At 35.1% G+C, this 18,961-nt stretch overlaps 1 protein-coding gene across 2 annotated transcripts in view; it reads right to left on the bottom strand.

Annotated features, from left to right (window-relative positions):
- Nucleotides 1-18,961, bottom strand: part of Atrnl1 (attractin like 1) — a 744,833-nt gene that overhangs the window by 543,179 nt on the left and 182,693 nt on the right. Inside the window, exon 19 of one of the 2 annotated variants that reach the window (XR_012449625.1) lies at nucleotides 9,897-9,979. The exons of the other annotated variant lie outside the window; for it this stretch is intronic. The gene's annotated coding sequence lies outside the window, so the exon portion shown is untranslated. The remainder of the gene's footprint in view (nucleotides 1-9,896; nucleotides 9,980-18,961) is intronic. 2 annotated transcript variants of the gene reach the window in all.

Here is an 18,961-nt window from a genome sequence, read left to right on the forward strand (position 1 = left end):
TTCTGATTTTGGGTCATTGTCTTGTTAAGAGAGACATTGAGTAATCTACTGGTTCCTGCTGCAATAGATGTAGAATTTCTGTTTGAAATTCCTAGCTTTTTTTTTTTCCTTGGTTTGGGTTTTTGTTTGTTTTAAATTCACTTGTAAAAACCTCCCAGCTCCAAATATAGTTGTTTAAGATGTGGATTGTTCTCGGGTAAAAAGTGAATTAGCCTTTAAAGTGAATTTAAGCTAACTTTAGATTTTCCTGTGATTACCTCTGGGCTCTGACTACCTAATCTTAAACAGAGATTACTGGAGGTGGAAAGTGATTCCTGTGCCTGCCAGAAAGAGAGACATGCCTGTGCCTCAGTATTGGCCCTGTCTATCAGCGCCAGCCTAGGAGCTTCAGCTCAGAGGCTGAGAGGCCCCACAACTCAGCTGGGCCTAAAAAGCTCTGCCTAACCAGCCTAAGCAGCCTGCTGCTACCCCTCACTTCAGGCTGAACAGCTGTTTGTTGCTATAAATGTACTTATATTCTCTAAGTAAAAACAGAGAGCCATTTAATTATGGCACTTTTGTACAATGGTCACCTATAAAGTATAATTTATTTACTGTAAAGGCACAATTATTCTATTAATAAGATGTCATTATTTTACACTAGGATACAAGTTTTAAATATGTACTTGAGATAAGGAGAGCTTAATGCTACTAATTAATTGTTGGTTTTATTTTGTATTTTCCTTACAAAACTATTCTCTGATGGCATTTTGCAAAGTACAACATAAGTAACATACTTTTTTTAAATGCCCCATTTGTAGAGAAAAAAATTAGGCTTACTTACAGCCAAGAAGTTTAAAAAAAAAAAAGGGTCCTTATGTGTGGGTATTTTAAATACGGAATTTTTTTGGTGATTTCATTAGATTGCCTAACTCAAGGACACCTGTCTCTCAGGGGTAAATGTCTTTTATTCCTATAATAGATTGCTATTTTGAGCCTGTATGTTGCATGTACATGCAACATGTCTTTGTGTTCCACCTGAGAGACCCTTTGGAGACACCATGTGGTCGCAGGGAATACTGCCGCCATGATGAAGCTACCACATGTCCAAAGCCATTTGCCACGCCCTAGGAACAGGAAACTCACTGGTGATGCCATCTTGCCATCCTCTAGGAAAATTATAACTAACTTGTATTTAAATTCTCTAAATTATTATAGTTTTTATATATTTTAGATGTTGTTTTTGATACATTAATCTGTTAAAGATTGGGCCAAGAATAGAGTATTTATGTTAAAAATCTGTTATAAACGACTGAGGAATCTAGCTGACTAATCTTCTAAAGATAATGACAAAGAAATGGTTCAAGACTGTACTCTGAATTAATGTGATAGTTTTGTGTGTCATTGTGTGTATCTTCTGTATATATATTTGTCTCCTACCAATTGTGTCCACTTAATTTTCACTTTTTTGAGCTCATTATGCATGCTTATATTCTTTGGCATGCCTAGGTCATAACATCTGTGTGTGTCTGTGTGTGTGTGTGTGTGTGTCTGCACATGCAGATGTCTTTAGGATGGTTCCTAAACTACTTTTATAAAGTTAATGAGTACAGCTATTTCAAAAGTTATCTAAAGTTCTAATCCCAACCAGGCCTAACTATTCTCTGCTTGAGGACTAAAGAAAATTTATGGACAATAAACTCAATCCTTTTCATTCTATCATGAGTATAATTTACATTTGACTCTTATAATTAGTTTATTGACCCATGTGTTCTTAAAGATTACTATTATTAAAATATGGTTTAATTTAATTTTTTTCCTAAGTCTTTTAAGGTATAAGATTATTAAAATTTTTATTTAAGACAGTGTTATCTAAATTTTACAAAGGTTACTTCAAGATACAAATTAAGGTCTTAAAGCTTGTAAGTTTTTACTTTAAAGTTTGCCTAAAAGTTTTCTAAGGTCAAAATTTAAAGTACTAATTGTGTTTAAAAAATGGGTTTTTGTTTTATCAAAATAACTGTCAGGGCCCTTTGGAGAATGGTAGGAAGTTGGGGACTCCTGCAACTTGTTCACGCAGAGACATCTAGAGGAAGCCTTTTTAGGCAAGACTGACAAAGAGGATCTGCAACTAAGACTTCCAAGCTATAAAGGGCACGCCCCAAAGGTCTTAGAATCAATTTTGCTCTCTACCAGGACAACTTTCCTTCTTTCCTTTTCCTCTCTATCTCTCTCCACCAGCCAGCACAAGGAATTCCAGTCAGGAGCCCTCATGTAGGGGTGGAGGGGTGAATGGATTTTCACCCTTCCTTTCCCTCTCTTTCTTTCTACCAGCCAACAAAGGGGAAGGCAACATATTCAACTGGCTATATCCTTAGGTATAGATGCTTTGATCCTGCTAACCAAAAATAAGATGACTAGTTCTCTTCATAGCCCAATTAAGATTACTTACTACTCTTTACATAATGCTTAAATTAGTCTCCTGAGAAACATGAAAACCCTATGGTATTTTTCTGATAACACTAAAGGAACTAAGTTTAAACTAAAAATTCTTTTAAATGGTTCCAATACTCCTAGCACCATTTATGTGTATCTCAATGTCATAATATCATTTATAGAGTTAGACCTGAAACTCTGAAGTTACTACAGGAAGGAGCAGGAAACACTCTGGAACAAATAGGTATAGGCAAAGACTTCCTCAATATAACCCCGGCAGCCCAGCAACTAAGAGAAAGGATGGACAAATGAGACTTCATAAAATTAAAAAGCTTCTGCACAACAAAAGAAATGGTCTCTAAACTGAAAAGACCACCCACAGAGTGGGAGAAAATACTTGCCAGTTATACATCAGACAAGGGACTGATCAGAATATACAGGGAACTTAAAAAACTAAACTCTCCTAAAATCAATGAACCAATTAAGAAATGGGCAACTGAACTAAACAGAACTTTTTCAAAAGAAGAAATTCAAATGGCCAAAAAAAAACACATGAAAAAATGCTCACCATCACTGGCCATAAAGGAAATGCAAATCAAAACCACACTAAGGTTCTACCTCACCCCTGTTAGAACAGCCATCATCAAAAACACCACAAACAACATGTGTTGGCGAGGATGTGGGGAAAAAAGAACCCTAACCCACTGCTGGTGGGAATGCAAGCTGGTGTAACCACTCTGGAAAAAAATTTGGAGACTTCTTAAAAATCTAAACATAGACCTGCCATATGAGCCAGCAATCCCACTCCTGGGGATTTACCCAAAGGAATGCAACAGGTTACTCCAGAGGTACCTGCACACCCATGTTTACTGCAGCACTATTCACAATAGCTAAGTTATGGAAACAACCAAGATGCCCACTACTGATGAATGGATCAAGAAAATGTGGTACTTGTACAGAACGGAATTTTACTCAGCCATGAAGAATGAAATCTTATCATTTGCAGGTAAATGGATGGAACTGGAAAACATCATTCTGAGCGAAGTCAGTTAGGCTCAAAAACCAAAAATCATATGTTCTCCCTCATACGTGGACTTTAGATCTAGGGCAAATGCAGCAACGTGGTTGGACTTGAATCACAAGACAAGGGGAGAGCACATACAGGAGATATAGGAATAGGTAGAAAACCCAAAACATGAAAGCGTTTGATGTCCCCACTTCAGAGGAACTAATACAGAAACCTTAACATGACAGGCTGTCATGAGCAGGGGATCAGGAACCAATGTAAAGATCAGTTAGAGTTGAAACAACATGGGTCGTAACACATGGGTACATTAAAGCAATAGTAGGAGTCTCTCTGTATAGCTATCCTTAACTCAACTAGCAAAACTGCTTTGTCTTCCTTATTATGCTTATGTCTTTTCTTCAACAAAACCAGTGATAAGGGCAGAATGGGACCTGCCTGGAACTGAGGGGGGGAGGGAGAAGAGCGGGGGAAGAGTAGGGAGAGGGGCAGGGTGGAGAAATGACCCAAACAATGTATGCACATGTAAATAAATGACCAAAAAAAAAGTGTATGCATGTAAACAGCTATAGTTCTTTTATCTAAGGTACCTTCTATCTAATAAGGTTTTTGACATTTCTGCTCTTTATGACAAATGCTAAAAGTTCTGCCATTTAAGCCTGACATCTGTTCATCGCATCTGACATCTATTAAACCAATCTTTATCTGACATCTGTTCATCACATAGACATTGGCTTATCTGACATTGGCTAAACATTGATATATAAAATATATAACTGAGCATCAAAACAGGGGCTATTTAAAATTACTGACACTGCCTTCCCTTAACAATTGGAAAATTGAGGGTATTTAAATTAACTTGTTACTTTACCTAACCAATGTTCGAGATTTAAACTGTAATTAACCATGGTTACTTTAAGTTTTGTCATTACAGTTCTGATCCTTCAGGAGTATTTACAGACAAGCCCATAAAAAATGACTCTGACAAGTACTTAGTATCAATCAACCAAGATGACATTCTTAAGTATAATGGTTGTTTTGTATTTTCCCTGTAAGAGCTTTGTAACTACTACCTGCTGACACTTCACAACAATTTAAAAGTGTTAGTACATCCTCTATGGGACAGTTAGACTAATAACCTCAGCCTAAGAGCCATTTTTTTAAATAAGTTTCTTTGTTGCTCAATTTGGTTAAAAACTTCACATTGACACTGACTTCTGATCTGTTCGGTGTGTTACTCCCCCTCCTCTGTGGGACAAAATCTGACTGTGAACTTTCAAGAGGAAGCCATTCCCACATCCAGGGAAAAAACTGCCAGGCTGGCAAAATCTTCAGAGATGACTGTTCAGAGAAACAGTTTACGAAGATGTGACCCCCAAGTGGCGAGCATACCCCCAACTCCTCAGAGGAACAAGTGGCATTCAGCCACCCAAAACAATTCAAAAGGACTGCATAAATGAGGGGACTTCTCCAGATCCAGATGGAGTCAATTATACCAGACCTCTTAAAGTAACCAAATCTGAGAGATTTTTAAAAGGGGCTCTTACACTGTACTCTCATATTTAAGCCTTCTTTTAATGGTCTCTAACTTCTGCTTAGGGACACTGTGAGTTTTCTGTTTGTACGAAACGAACTCATTGATGTTTACTCTCTAATTGGACTGACACCTGCCCCCTGGTACAGCCCTTAACTGCCCACAATGGTGGCAGTCCAAAATAGAGGACAGTCTAAGAGTTAAAAGTAGCTACAGATAAAAACACCTACAAGCACAGCAACCATAAGACTTTTTGTCACTTTTCAAAATGAAAAGTTAGATTCTCTATTCTTCCTGTTACACCTGGCAGGGCCCCTTCTGATGCTCCTGTCATTGTTACTGTTCAGGTCACGCCTTCTAAATCAGATTTATCTCTTCCAGAATGAAAGCCTTTAAGACCCAAATCATGAGGCAGCAAGACTTTTGATCTCTACAAATGAACGAGATCTCCATGAGCAACCTTAATTGTAATGGACAATGATTTAGACACCTTGTGTCCAAATGAGTCCCACAGGAAAGAAATAGGAGAGATAATTTCCCCTTACAGATAGGGTCTGCTGCCCTTGTCAGTTCAAAGCAGATACTTAAAATGGACTGCCCCCCCCTTCAGCAACCCCAAAAAAGAATTTTTTGTAATATTGTCTCTCAGGGGAGAATCTGAGTCAGGCTAAATTAAGGACTCACAGAAAAATATTACATCTTAGATTAGGCATGCTTTGGCTCAGGAACCATGCTCAACTGGCTGGGAACTACTCATGCCCCTCCCCATTCATTGATTATTGGCTGTGAATCACCTTGTTCTCCCCTTCCCATAGGTTATCATGGGTTGTAAAAGCACCTGAAGAGCAGAAACACTCTCTCTTGGCTTCCAACTTCCACCCAGGCCTCACCATGCTTCCCTTTGCGTTTCCCTTCCTTAACTTTTAATAAACTCCATTTATACCCCTCCAAAAAATAAAAACATAAAATATATCATAAGCCTAAAGCCATAATAAAGAACTGTGTTTCACTGGAGTATATGCAGGAAAGCAAAAGATTACTTTTAAGCACTTAAAGACTACACCAGGCATTATGTGTTGGGCTGAAATTCATATTGTCCATATGGTGGAGAAACTCTAAAAACCTGCTCTGTAAGAAGAAAAGTCTCAGTTTACAAAAGCAGATATAAATGCCCACTTAAGATACTTCCACAGCTCAAATCACGTAAGTATAGTACATAACAGAGATTACAAAACTATTTCTTGCAAAGTAACTTTGCAAGCTGTATAGTCTCTGTTATAATTACCTATTTCTATAATTGTAGTACAAAAGCCACCATACACAATATAGAATTGAGCAAAACATTATTTCAATAAAATTTCATAAAATTAGGCAATGGACCAGATTTGGCTTGTAGGGCTTGGATTAACCATCTCTGAAACAGAAGAAAAATACTGACTAAATTAAATTTCATATTGAAAAGTTACAGCATGCCATAAAGAATAATCAGGAGAAAACAGAGAGAAATGATGAAAATGACAAAGGACAGCGCAAACATACAAGACAATAAAAACATTCAAAATAGAGATAGAAAAAAATTAAGCCTGGTTAAAGAAGTGAAAGAAGGTATGATAGCAATATCTTACAAAAAATAGCAACAAAGAGAAAGAAATTATTTTAAAGAACAAAATCATGAAGTTGAAAAGTATAATAAATAGAACAAAAAATACAAAAGATATTCAACAGTAGGTCTGAGTTAGCAGAAGAATTAGCAGATGTAATGAAAGATCAGTATAGATTATATAATTTGAAGTACCAAGATAGAAAAGAATGGAGAAAAGAGAACAGAGCATAAGAAAAGTGTAGGGCACGATTAAATACACAGACATGTAGCAGGAGTGCTGAAAAGATAAAAGGGAGGGAAAAAAAGACAAAAAAACTATTTGAAGAAAAATTTCTAAGAACTCCCCAATTTTGATGAAACACATTCCAAGAAGCCTCACAAATTCAGGTAAATACAAAGAGATTCAAAAACAGATAGATACCAATAAAAATGATAAAATATAAAAACAAGGAGAAAATCTTGAAAATACCAAGAAATAAGGTTTCTTCTCACTTACAAGAAAGATAAATAAGATTAAATAACTGACCTAGTCAGGAAAAATGGAGGCCATTAGGATAATATACTCAGAGCATTCAAATAAAAATCACCAACTACATACAAAAAACAGAGTGTTGACAATATTACTATATAATAATTAAAGTAAAAATGTGTATTTCCTTTTATGTGATATAGCCAAGCAATACTAATATGTGTATATACATACATACAATGTGTATATGTGATGTTTGCTAAAATACTGAACTCATATATTATGAAATAGTAATAATTTATTATGAAACTTATGAAATAACTTTTTGTGTATTAATTTGCAAACAGCAACACAAAAGAGATGAAGAGATGTGCCCCCAGGTGGTAATCCATTAAGTAAACAAGAAATACTAAATACAAAGATTAATGTAACAAAAGCTAAAAAATATACACTTTCTATACTAGCAACTCTCAGATTTTTAAGATTCAAAATTATTTTAAAGAATGATTTTAATAGTGCATTCTTGAGTAAGAAACATGTATAACATTACAAAAAGCAAACAAAAATAGACCTCTATGCATAACATTATTATATCCCACTGGAATTAAGTTAATATAAATCTAAAATATATTTTAATAAGTTAAAATATATATAAAAGGAATATATACCACAACCAAAAGGAATTTATTTCAAGAATGGAAGATTGTTTAAACATATGGAAATCAGTCAATGTAATACACCATACTTAGAGAATAAATAGAGAAAAACTCACAAGATCACCTCAATGGATATAAAATACTCAACAAACTAGACATCGTAGGGAAATGTCTCGATCCAGTAAAGTGCATCTAAGAAAACTTCACAGCTAACATGATACTTTGTGATGAAACTCTGGAAGCTTTCCTCCTTACATCAAGAATAAAACAAAAATAGAACAAAGATGTCCTGCTATTTAACACAGTACTGGAGGGAAATTAGGAAAAAGGAAATCTGGCCAGGAAAACAAAGCAATAAAATACAAAATAAATAGAACAACATGAACACAAAAATATGTGCACAATGCTTATACTGGCATTATTCGTAAAAGCAAAACAGTGGGAATAATCTAAAGGCGCATTAACTGAAGAATGGATAAATAAATGTGGTATATCTATGTAATTAAATATTATTCAGCCATAAAAAGAACTAATATGTGCTACAAGTACGAAAAAACCCAAACAATGAAGGACACATATTTATGAGTCCACTTAAACAAAATGTCTACAATAGGCAAATCCATAAAAAAAGTAAATTAATCAATTTTGAGTGCTGGAAGAAGGGAAGAATAACAAATGACACTTAAAAAATATGAGGTCTTGCTGGAGGATAACTAAAATATTCAATTAACTATATGATGTTGATGGTTACAGACTTATTGTACTAAAAATTATTGCCTTCTACACATTAAAATGGTAATTTTTATTGGTTGTGTGGTATATGCCAATAAATAAATAAGAACTAATTATGAGTTGCAAAGTAATTAATACAAATTCTTCCCATCTCTGAATGCAAACCATGCATTACATGTTAACTTCTTTCCTATTTAAAAAGTGAAATATTTTCCGCTCTTTTACTAACATTGTCACTTACTTTATTAAGCCAAGAAAATCAGAAGAATTGATGGTATAAAAATTCTGAGCCTCAGTCTCTCTCCTCAGAATTCTATTCTACAAGTGTCACATACACATTGTTCTTACTACTCAGTGGAGGAAGACAGGCAATGTACAGCAGAGAAAAGCCATTCCAACGAAGGACCCCTAGACCCACCAGCAAGTTAAAACTGCCAGTCATGGAATTTTAGCCTTCTGAGACCACACATATCCAATCAATCTGCTGAATAACTGTAGCCATATGAGAAGCCAAAGAGAGACTGGCAGAACTGCCCAGTTGAGTCCAGCATAAACTAATCACACACAGAATCATGTGTGATTAGCTTAATACAGAGACTAGGTGCTTTGTTAAATAATAATAAATAATTAAATCACAGGTTTAAGAGCAATTTAGAAATAGGTAAAAAAAATAGTGAATTGAAATGCAGATCAAAAGAGATACAAAGATATAAAATACAGAGCTGACAGTAAAAAAAATTAGGGACATAGTGAAAAGTATAATGTAAAGTGGACTCAAAAGAGAGGACAGAGAGAAACAATGAGATAGATGCATTATTTGAAGGGACAGTGGTGGGAAATTTTATAAAAATTAGGAAAAACATCAAACTAGACTCAATAAACCAACAATTCACAATCAATTAAAACCAAAACTTATACTTACCTATATAATATTAAAATAACTAAATACAAAACCTAAGAAAAAGTCTTCCTTTAAAAACAGAGAGGTAAAAACGTATTGCTTTCAATAATAAAACTGATAAAGAACTCTCAGGAGAAACAATGGAAGTCAGAAAAGGAAATCACCTCTTCACATCATCAAAAGATGTTATTAGTCAAGGTAAGGTGCTATTTCCAGCAAAAATATTCCTCAAATGTAAACACATATACATATATATGATAAAAAAAATTGGTGACCATAATTAAGAAACATGGTTTTTAAAAATGCTTTTTAAACATCAAGCTAACACAACTATAGCAAAAGGGAATTTGTATCTATAAGAAAAATGAAGATCACAGGAAATGTTCAATGTGGCTAAATTATTTTTTACTTATCATAATTTCCTTATAAGAAAATTGTCCATTTAAGGCAAAAACAGTAACATATTGTGAGGCTTATAACATATGCAGAAGTAAAGTATACGGCAATAATTACAAAAGATAGGAAAGGAACAAATGGAATTACACTGTTGTAATATTCTTACCTTATACATGGAGTAGTATAATATTTGATTCAAGGTAGACTGTGATAAGACAAAGATGACTATTACAATCACTACAGCAGTCACTAAAAAAAACACAAAAGAAGTATAGCTAAAAATCCAATAAAGGTGATAGAAATGGACTTAAAAATAACCCAAAAAAGGCAAAAAAAAAAAAAAAGGAAAATTTAAAAAGCAAACACTATGATAAAACTCACTAACAGCAGTAATATACAAAATGAAAATGGACTAAACACACTGTTTCAAAAAAAATCACAAAGATAGACAAGATTAAAAAGAACAAAAGAATAAGCCAGACATCCACATATTCCCAGCTACTTGGGAGGCTGAGATCAGGAGGATCATGGTTCCAAACCAACCTAGGCAAGAAGATTGAGAAACACCATCTCAATCAATAGCTGAGTACAGTGGTGTACACTGGTCAGTCTAAACTACGCAGGAGCTGAGATTAGGAAGATCATGGTTCCAGGACAGCCCAAGCAAAAAAAAAAATCTGTGAGACTCCCATATTAGAGGAAAAAAGTTGCGTATAGTAGTGTGTGGTTGTCACTGGAGCAACAGAGGGAAGCTTAAAATAGGAGGATCACAATTCAAGCCCACCTGGGCAAAAAGGGAGACCCTACCACAAAAATAGACAGAGCAAAAGGGCTGGAAGCTCAAACACTAGAGTGACTCCTGGCAAATGCAAAGCCTTGAGTTCAAACCCCAGTGGCACCAAAAAAGTAAATAAGATTTTAAAAACAAAAGACCTATAGGTGGTTTATAAGAGATTCATCATAAATAAAAACATACAAGTAGAAGTCATCCCATACTGCCCATGAAGGACTAGCCACTCTGAAAACTGACCTCTAGTAATAAACAATAAAATAAGCAAAATACATAAAACAATGACTACTTTCAAATGCAGCAGGCAGGTCAGGAATGAAAACCCTGAGAAAATGGCAGATGTCCTCTTTAGTTGAAAAAACAAATATGAAATTTCAAGGAAGTTTGGTGGCTAAAATTTACAGGACAAAAGACTAAATGGAAGAGCTACATATGACAATGTTGAATCTTGAATAATGAACACACTGATGTGAGACACAAGAAAGTGTAGAAAAACCACCAGAAAACTAACAAACAATGCCAGAACTCGCAACAAACTAAAAATAGATTATATTCCCACTTACCAGAGTGAAGGAATCTCATAGAACAATGGGTATTGACAGAAAGATACTGCCGTCACAATGGAAATAAATTAGTATTAGACTTAAGGTTGTTAACAATTTTTTTAATGTTCATACAGATCCCAAGTGACATAACTGAAAAAAGTTTAATACTCTACAATAGAAAAAAATCAAATGTTAAACTATAAAAATTCACAATGCCCAGAATACCATCAAAAATAATCATACCGAAAATCTGACCCATGATCAGTTAAAATGATATATCAACATAAAGAAAGAAGGGGCACAAAAGATGTAATTACCAGAGAACTATTTTTAAAACAGCTATCAATGGTATGTTCCCTGTGATCTAGAATACAGCATAAACTATGAGCACAGAGGACAAGAGAGCAGAAGTGGCAGTGGTAGGGTGTTTGCCTAGCATATGAAGGCCATGGCATGGGTTGGATCCTGGCAGGGGCTGAGGGGAGAAGACTGCGACCAAATTTGGTGGTACATTAATCCCAGCACTCGAGAATTTGGGAAGTAGAGACAGGAGTATTGTGAGTTCCAGGCCAGCCTGGGCTACATAGCAAGGCACTGTCTAAAAAAACAGAGAAACTGAAAGTATAAAAATCACCAATACAATTTCTAAAGATGAAAAATGAAGGCTAAATTGAATGGGGAAAGAACAAACAACTTTTCAACAAATGAAGCTGGGACAACTGAATATCCACAAGCAAAAGAATTTAGTTTGGTCATAATGATTTCTTAAGTAACATCAAAAGCTTAAGAAACAATAGGAAAAAGATAAGGACTTCCTGAAAATTAAAATCTTTTGTGCTTTGAAGGACACTGTCAAGAAATGAAAAGATAAAAAAATGTGCTATATATACACAATGGAGTTTTATTCATAAAGAGGAATGAAATTTGCAGAAAAATGGGAAGAACTGGAGATAATCATGTTATGTGAAGTAAGCCATTCCCACAGACAAGTATCACATGAGTTCTCAGAAATGGCATCTGGGGGAAATCAGGACATGAAAGTAAATGGGGGACTACTAGATATGTGGAAGGAGGAAGGTAAAATGGGAATGTGGAATAAAAGGTGAATATGATCAAAGTTCACTATATGCATGTACGGAAATGTCATAATTAAAACCTATACAGTGAAGTTTGCAAAGCATATCTTTGATAAGGACTTGTTTATGAACTATATAAAGAACTCTTAAAGCTCAATAATACAAGAATGTCATTAGACATCAAGGAGATACAAATAAAACCCACAATGAGATACTACCTCACACGAAGCAGAAGGACCATAATCAAAACAATAGGCAATAAACACTGTCTGTGAAGAGACTGAAAAATAACACAGCAGTTTTGAAAAAGTCTGAAAGTTCCTCAAAAGGTTAAAGGTTATAGTTACTTATGACCTAGAATTCTGTTCCAAAAAGATACATATCCAAACAAATCCAAACATATTCCACATGAAGGTACATTTTAGAAACAGCCAAAAACCAGAAACACTTATATGTTCATCAAGTGATGAGCAGATTAACAAAATGTGGTATATCCATACAATGAAATATTATTTGGCACTAAAAAGAATTGAAGTATTGCTACCAGCTACAAAATGAATAAAACTTGTGAAGTGTTATATGATGTAAAAGTCCATCAGAAAGACTACATATTATATAATTCTGCTTATATGAAATGACCAGAGTTAGAAAATCCATAGAGAAAAAATAGAAGAGTGATTGCCTAGGACTAGCAAGGATGAATGGAGTGTTAATAGGGAGTGATTGCTAATGGGTATGAGATTTCTTCTGGATAGGAAAAACCATGTTTTAAAATTCACTGTGATGATGGTCATACAATTTTGTGAATATACTAAAAATAATTATTACTATTTAAGTAGGCAAATTGAAATGATGCCCAGTTTTGTATGAAAGAGGATAATATCCAGCTGTTCAATCAAACACCAGCATAATTATTGCTATGAAGTCATTTTATACATGTAGTTGACATCCATAACTCATTGACTTTAAGTAAAGGAGATCACTCTCAATAATGTAGGCAGACTTCACCCAATAGGTAAGATTCTTTTTTTTTTCTTTTAATGGTATTGGGGCTTGAACTCAGGGCCTCCCGCTTACTAGCAAAAACAGTTTTCCTGAAGAAAGAAAAAAAAAAGAAAAATCTGCCTGAGTTTCCAGATCTTGCTAATCCCAAACCTTCATGAAACAGTCTTTAAAATCCCTTAGATTGGGGGTGAGAAAAGAAAGGATAGATGACAGACAAATAAACAGATACAGAACTATAGGTAGAAATACAGATTTCTCCAGGGAAACAAATAATATATATACTCGCCAATCATCTTTACCAAACCTAAGCAGTCTGACTTGTATCTCAATAAAAGCATTTATAAAATATAAATACAATGCAACTTAATAGCAGATAAGACTATGCAAAAAAAAGATTGGTAAACTACCTTAAATATTGAACAGATATAATGTGTGGTAGGCAGAATCCCAAAATAACCCATAATTACAACCTCCATATGTAATATCCTCTTTGTATATAATTTCAAAATAGCAGGACCTTTACACATGATGGCATAATTGCCCTACTGATTAGGTTATGCTATATAGCACAGTCAAATTTAAGAAGGAGAAATTATGCCAGGTGGCCCTAAAAAGAAATGGTCTCTAAAAAAAGAGATTTAGAAACTGAGACTTAGAGAGAGACAGAGAGATTCCATATGAGTTCTGGAGGCTCTATATTGCTAGTTTTCAGGAAGACAGTGTCATGTGTGGGGGAGGGGAAAGCAACCTCTAGGAGCTAAAGTGGTCACTAATGGACAGACTGTAGAAAAGCAAGCACCTTGAATGAAAGAAATTAATTCCTCCAACAGTACACTGGGAGACAATTTCATTTTGTGTCATACATGTTTCATATATTTATATATATATATATATATATATATATATATATGAAAATATATATATATATGAAAATATATATATACTTTGTTTTGTATATTTTCTGTGACTCTATGACACATGCTCAATAGTTTAATTTCTTAAGTATGAAAAATAATTATAATTGTTTTAATTGCCTAGTCCAATTCTAACATATACTTCATCTCTACATTTGGTATAATTGATTTTCTTTCTTACAATAGTTAATGGTCCTATTTTCCTGCGTCTTTGTACACATGCTATTTTTTTTTTATTAAATGCCAGACACTATAAATTTTTAACTAATTTTTAAGTACTGGATTCTTTTGTGTTCCTATAAATATTTAGTTTTGTTGAGCTGGAGGAGTGACTCAATCAGTAGAGCACCTGCCTCACAAGTGCAAAGCCCTGAGTTCTAACCCCATAACCACAAAAAATACATACATATATATATACATATTGAGCTTTGTTTTGGAATTGGGTTAATTAAAAGCAGTGGTTCTTCTGGCCATGTTTGGTAACAGATTAGTGCATCATATGGTTTACTACTAATTTTATCACACAAGTGAAGCAAAAGCCCTTCTGAACATTCTCCTTGATGCCCAAGAAATACTTAGGTCTTCAACTCCAACTGTTTAAAGAAGGCAATTCCCAGACTTGTAGCTATTGAGTGATTATTCCTTTCATTCCTTCTCAGGAGTTTTGGTTTTTTTTTCTGCAGTCTATAATCACGTAGTTTTCTACAAACATGCACATTTTTTTTCAGCTGAATATTGAGGAATATCCCTTTGCAGTTTCTCCAGAGCTCCTTATAAGCTGGTCTCTCTTTGGCCTTCTCCCCAAGTTACATCATTTCTTAGCCTCTACAGAACCCCCAGCTTCATCTCCTTAACTTGGACTCCATCCCCCTTCCTGCACTGTTTCATGCAAACTTCCTTTAGCGACTTACCTAGGACATTTGTAGAGCTCACCTCATTTGTTTATTGTCTCCACAGAATCACTGACTTCTGTTGCATGATAGCTAGTATCTTGAGAACCTGTTCACATATTTGTTTCATTTCTTAATTGTTTCAGGTGGGGTTGGTTAGCTTAGTCCATTTTAGAGCAACCAGCAATCCTACTTTGCCTCGTCTGATCAAATTGTCGAAATGAAAGTCCCACATCAGTAGAAAAGCCACTCAATCCTACCCTTGCCACTGTTAACTACATTTCCTGCTTAATAATAAAGTTCCTTTTACTATTTTTAAAGTTTATTTAAAAGATAATCTATCATTTAAAACAAAAGTAACAGAAGTTATGCTATGGGATTTATAACATATATAAAGGTAATACACATTTAATAAGTAATACTTTATATGTAAAGTATAAAATCACTTAAACATACATGGTGGCAAGTTAAAGCCTAGAACAAACACAAAAAGAAGATATAATAAACCAGTAAATAAAATGAGAAAAAAACACAAAACATGTAGTTAATTTAAAGAAAGGCAAGAAAAGAGGTAACAAAAATAGATGTCAAAAAACAGACAACAAATAACCAGATGGTCAATATAAGCCAAACCATATAGAAAATTAGAATTACTACAAAGACCCAAAAATATAACTCTCAAATTGGGTTAAACAGAAAGAATCAAGAATGTATTATTTCTAAGAAACAAACTTTAAATATGTCATAGATAACCTTAAAGTAAATAAAAGCAAATATATAATGAAAAACACCAAAATCAGTTCTTAGAGGAAAATTTTGATCACTACTTGCAGAAAAAAATTATCAAATCAATCATCTAACTTTCTAACTTATAGCACTAGAAAAGAGCAAGTTAAATGCTAAAAGGCATTAAGAAAGAAAAACTAAAATGAGAGTAAAATTTGACATGTAAAATGGACAATAGAGAAAAACAATGAACAAAGACTGTCCACAGGATCAATGAAAATTGACAAATCTGTAGCCAGACTATTCAAAGGAGACAATACCAATTTTCAACATTTAGAATTTAAGAGTGGTCATCAGTAAAGATCATGCAGCTTCCAAGATGGCAGATTAGAGGCACTCACCACATTCCTGCTTCTCTACCATTCTGAAATAAAACCTCAGGTACATGGCTATGAGGAAAGATGGGCAATTTAGAAAGGCAGAAAAAGAGACCAGTAAAAGAATAGATAATTACAGATCAGGGGATATTCAGAAATATCAAACTTTAGAGAAATAAAAGAAAAAAAGGGAAATTTCATTCAGTTGAGTGGAGCCCACAGTGACTGCCTCTACCATGAAAACTGGCAGTCTCTGTGGAGTACATCCCGAACAATTCCATCCCCTAGACCCACCGCCTCTCACAGTTGTGTTGCAAGAGCTAGTCATGCTAACTTTGCAAATGGAACACCAACTCAGTGATCTAGAGAGACAGCAAACCTTGCTGTGAACTAGCCATACTTATTCGGTGCCCTGAATCCCCTGCCCAGAGCAAGGTATGAGAACAGGACAAGCCTGGGATCAAGCAAACTTAGCTGAGTGCATTCCAGATACCAGCTGTGCAGGGAGACTGCTCCACCCACCTTCCCATCCCAAGTAATGCCAGACCCTGCTGAGAGCTGCTGCATCTTCACCAAAATTGCTGCAGACACCCAGAGCTGCCTGACCCCAGGAGGTTCCCAGACCTCTGCAGTGCTGAAATTGGACAGGAACTGCCCCCATACCCTCTAAACATTGTCCTCAATGACCATATCCAGGCTGCAGACAGAGGGGAATCATCAGCAATTCCAGGCTGAAAGGGGAAATAAGGAGTGAACATATCAGGAGAGCCAGAGACAGAACACTGAGGAAGAAAATAGTAATATACTATATGCATGGTGAAAACAATAAGCCCCATTGTACAAATTTTTAATTTAAAAAATAAAATAAAGATTATTCATACCTCACTATCAGTAACACCTTAGATGAAATGGAAGGCTTCCTTCAAAGACTCAAACTACCCTACTCACTCGCAAAAAACTAGTTAACCCGAATAGCTACTTAACTATTTTTTAAAAGTGAATTTGTAGTTGAAATCTCTCTCCCAAAGAAAACTTCAGACGCAGATGTCTTCTTTATAAACTCTAGTGCACATCTGAGGAAGAAAGAGTATCACTTCTATACAAAGCTTCCAGAAACAGGATGAAATATTTCTCAACATCAAGAAAAGATACTAAGAAAACTACAAACCGGGCACTGGCAATCCTAGCTACTTGGGAGGATCAAGAGGATCAGCAGGATCATGGTTCGAGGCAAGCCCAAGCAAGAAGTTAGCAAGCATCCATCTCAATCAATACTTAGCATGTGCTTGTCACCCCAAGCTACTCAGGAGGCTGGGATCAAGGGGATCCGGTTCCAGGCCACCCTGAGCAAAAAAGTTTGCAAGACCCCATCTCAACAGAGAAAAGCTGGGCATGCTCCTGTCATCCTAGCATCATGGGAGGTGTAAAATAAGAAAATGGCAGTCCAGGCCACCCTGGGCAAAAAGCAAGATCCTAGCTCCAAAATAACCAGAGACAAAAGGGCTGGAGGCATGGTTCAAAGAGTAAAGTGCCTGCCTAGCAAGTACGAGGCCCTATGTTCAAACCCCAGCACTGCCAAAAGATAAAAAAAAAAGAAAACTACAGGCCAGTATTATTGATTTACATATAAGAATACTTATCAAAATTTGAACAAATTGAATCCAGTACCACAGCAAAAAGACAATACCTTATGAGGAAGTACTGTATTTAAAGAATGCAAGCTTGGTTTGATACCTGGAAATCAGTCTATATAATTAACTATATTAACCAAATAAAACAAACAATAATTGTATGATCATCTCAGTAAATGCATAAATACCTTTGGAATATTTACACATTTGATCATTCTTTTTTGAAAAAAAATACTAGCTAACTTGAAATACAAAGGAACTGCCTCAAGATGATAAAGACACTTCATTAGGCCAGACATGGTAGCTCATGCCTATAATCCCAGCTACTTGGGAGGCACAGATGGGGAGGATCATAGTTCAAGGCCAGACCATGCAAAAAGCTATGGAGACCCCATATGGATCAATAAGCCTAGAGTGGTGGTATGAGCCTGTGATTTCAACTACATAGGAAGATGTAAGTAGGAAGATCATTATCTGAAGGCAGCCTCAGGCAAAAATTTGTGACTCTACCTGAAAAATAGCTAAAGCAAAAAAAGAAGGAGATGACTGGATGTACAGCTCAGGTAGCAGAGCACCTGCCTCCCAAGCACAAGGCCCTGAGCTAAACTCAGTACTGCAAAAAAAAAAAAAAAGACATTTCATGAAAAATAGCTAACATCACGCATGAAGTTAAAAGCAAAATGCTTTCCACTACCAGTAATGTCCATTCTCATTAACTCTATTCCACATTTTACTGTAGTTTCTACCAAGAGCAATCAAGAAAGAACAAAAATAAAATGCATAATTTGAAACAGAAAAAAATAACTATTGATATGTTACTTTAAGAAAACCCTAAGAACAGGAGAATGATGGAGAGGGCAAATTCAACTATAATATATTGTAAGAACTCTAGCAAATGTCACAATGTATCCCCAGCACAACAATAATATAAAAAAAAGATTTTAAAAAAGAAAAGAAAATCCTAAGAAATATGAAAGAAAAGCTCTAGAATGAAAAAGTGTTCAGAGCATATATAAGGAATATACTAAAATAAATTGCATTCCTACAGAACAAGTAATCAGAAAAGTAACTTATTTTGCCCTTATCTCTAATTTTGTTGACGAGAGAGTATAAACAATAATAGGAAGGACCAAGGGTTTCTGTTAGTTGAGATAAGAATAGCTATACAGGGAGTTGACTCGCATTGCTTTCCTGTACATGTGTGTTACCTTCTAAGTTAATTCTTCTTGAACTAACCTTTTCTCTAGTTCCTGGTCCCCTTCTCCTATTGGCCTCAG

Source organism: Castor canadensis, chromosome 7, assembly GCF_047511655.1.
Source record: "Castor canadensis chromosome 7, mCasCan1.hap1v2, whole genome shotgun sequence".
NCBI classification, from domain to species: Eukaryota; Metazoa; Chordata; class Mammalia; order Rodentia; family Castoridae; genus Castor; species Castor canadensis.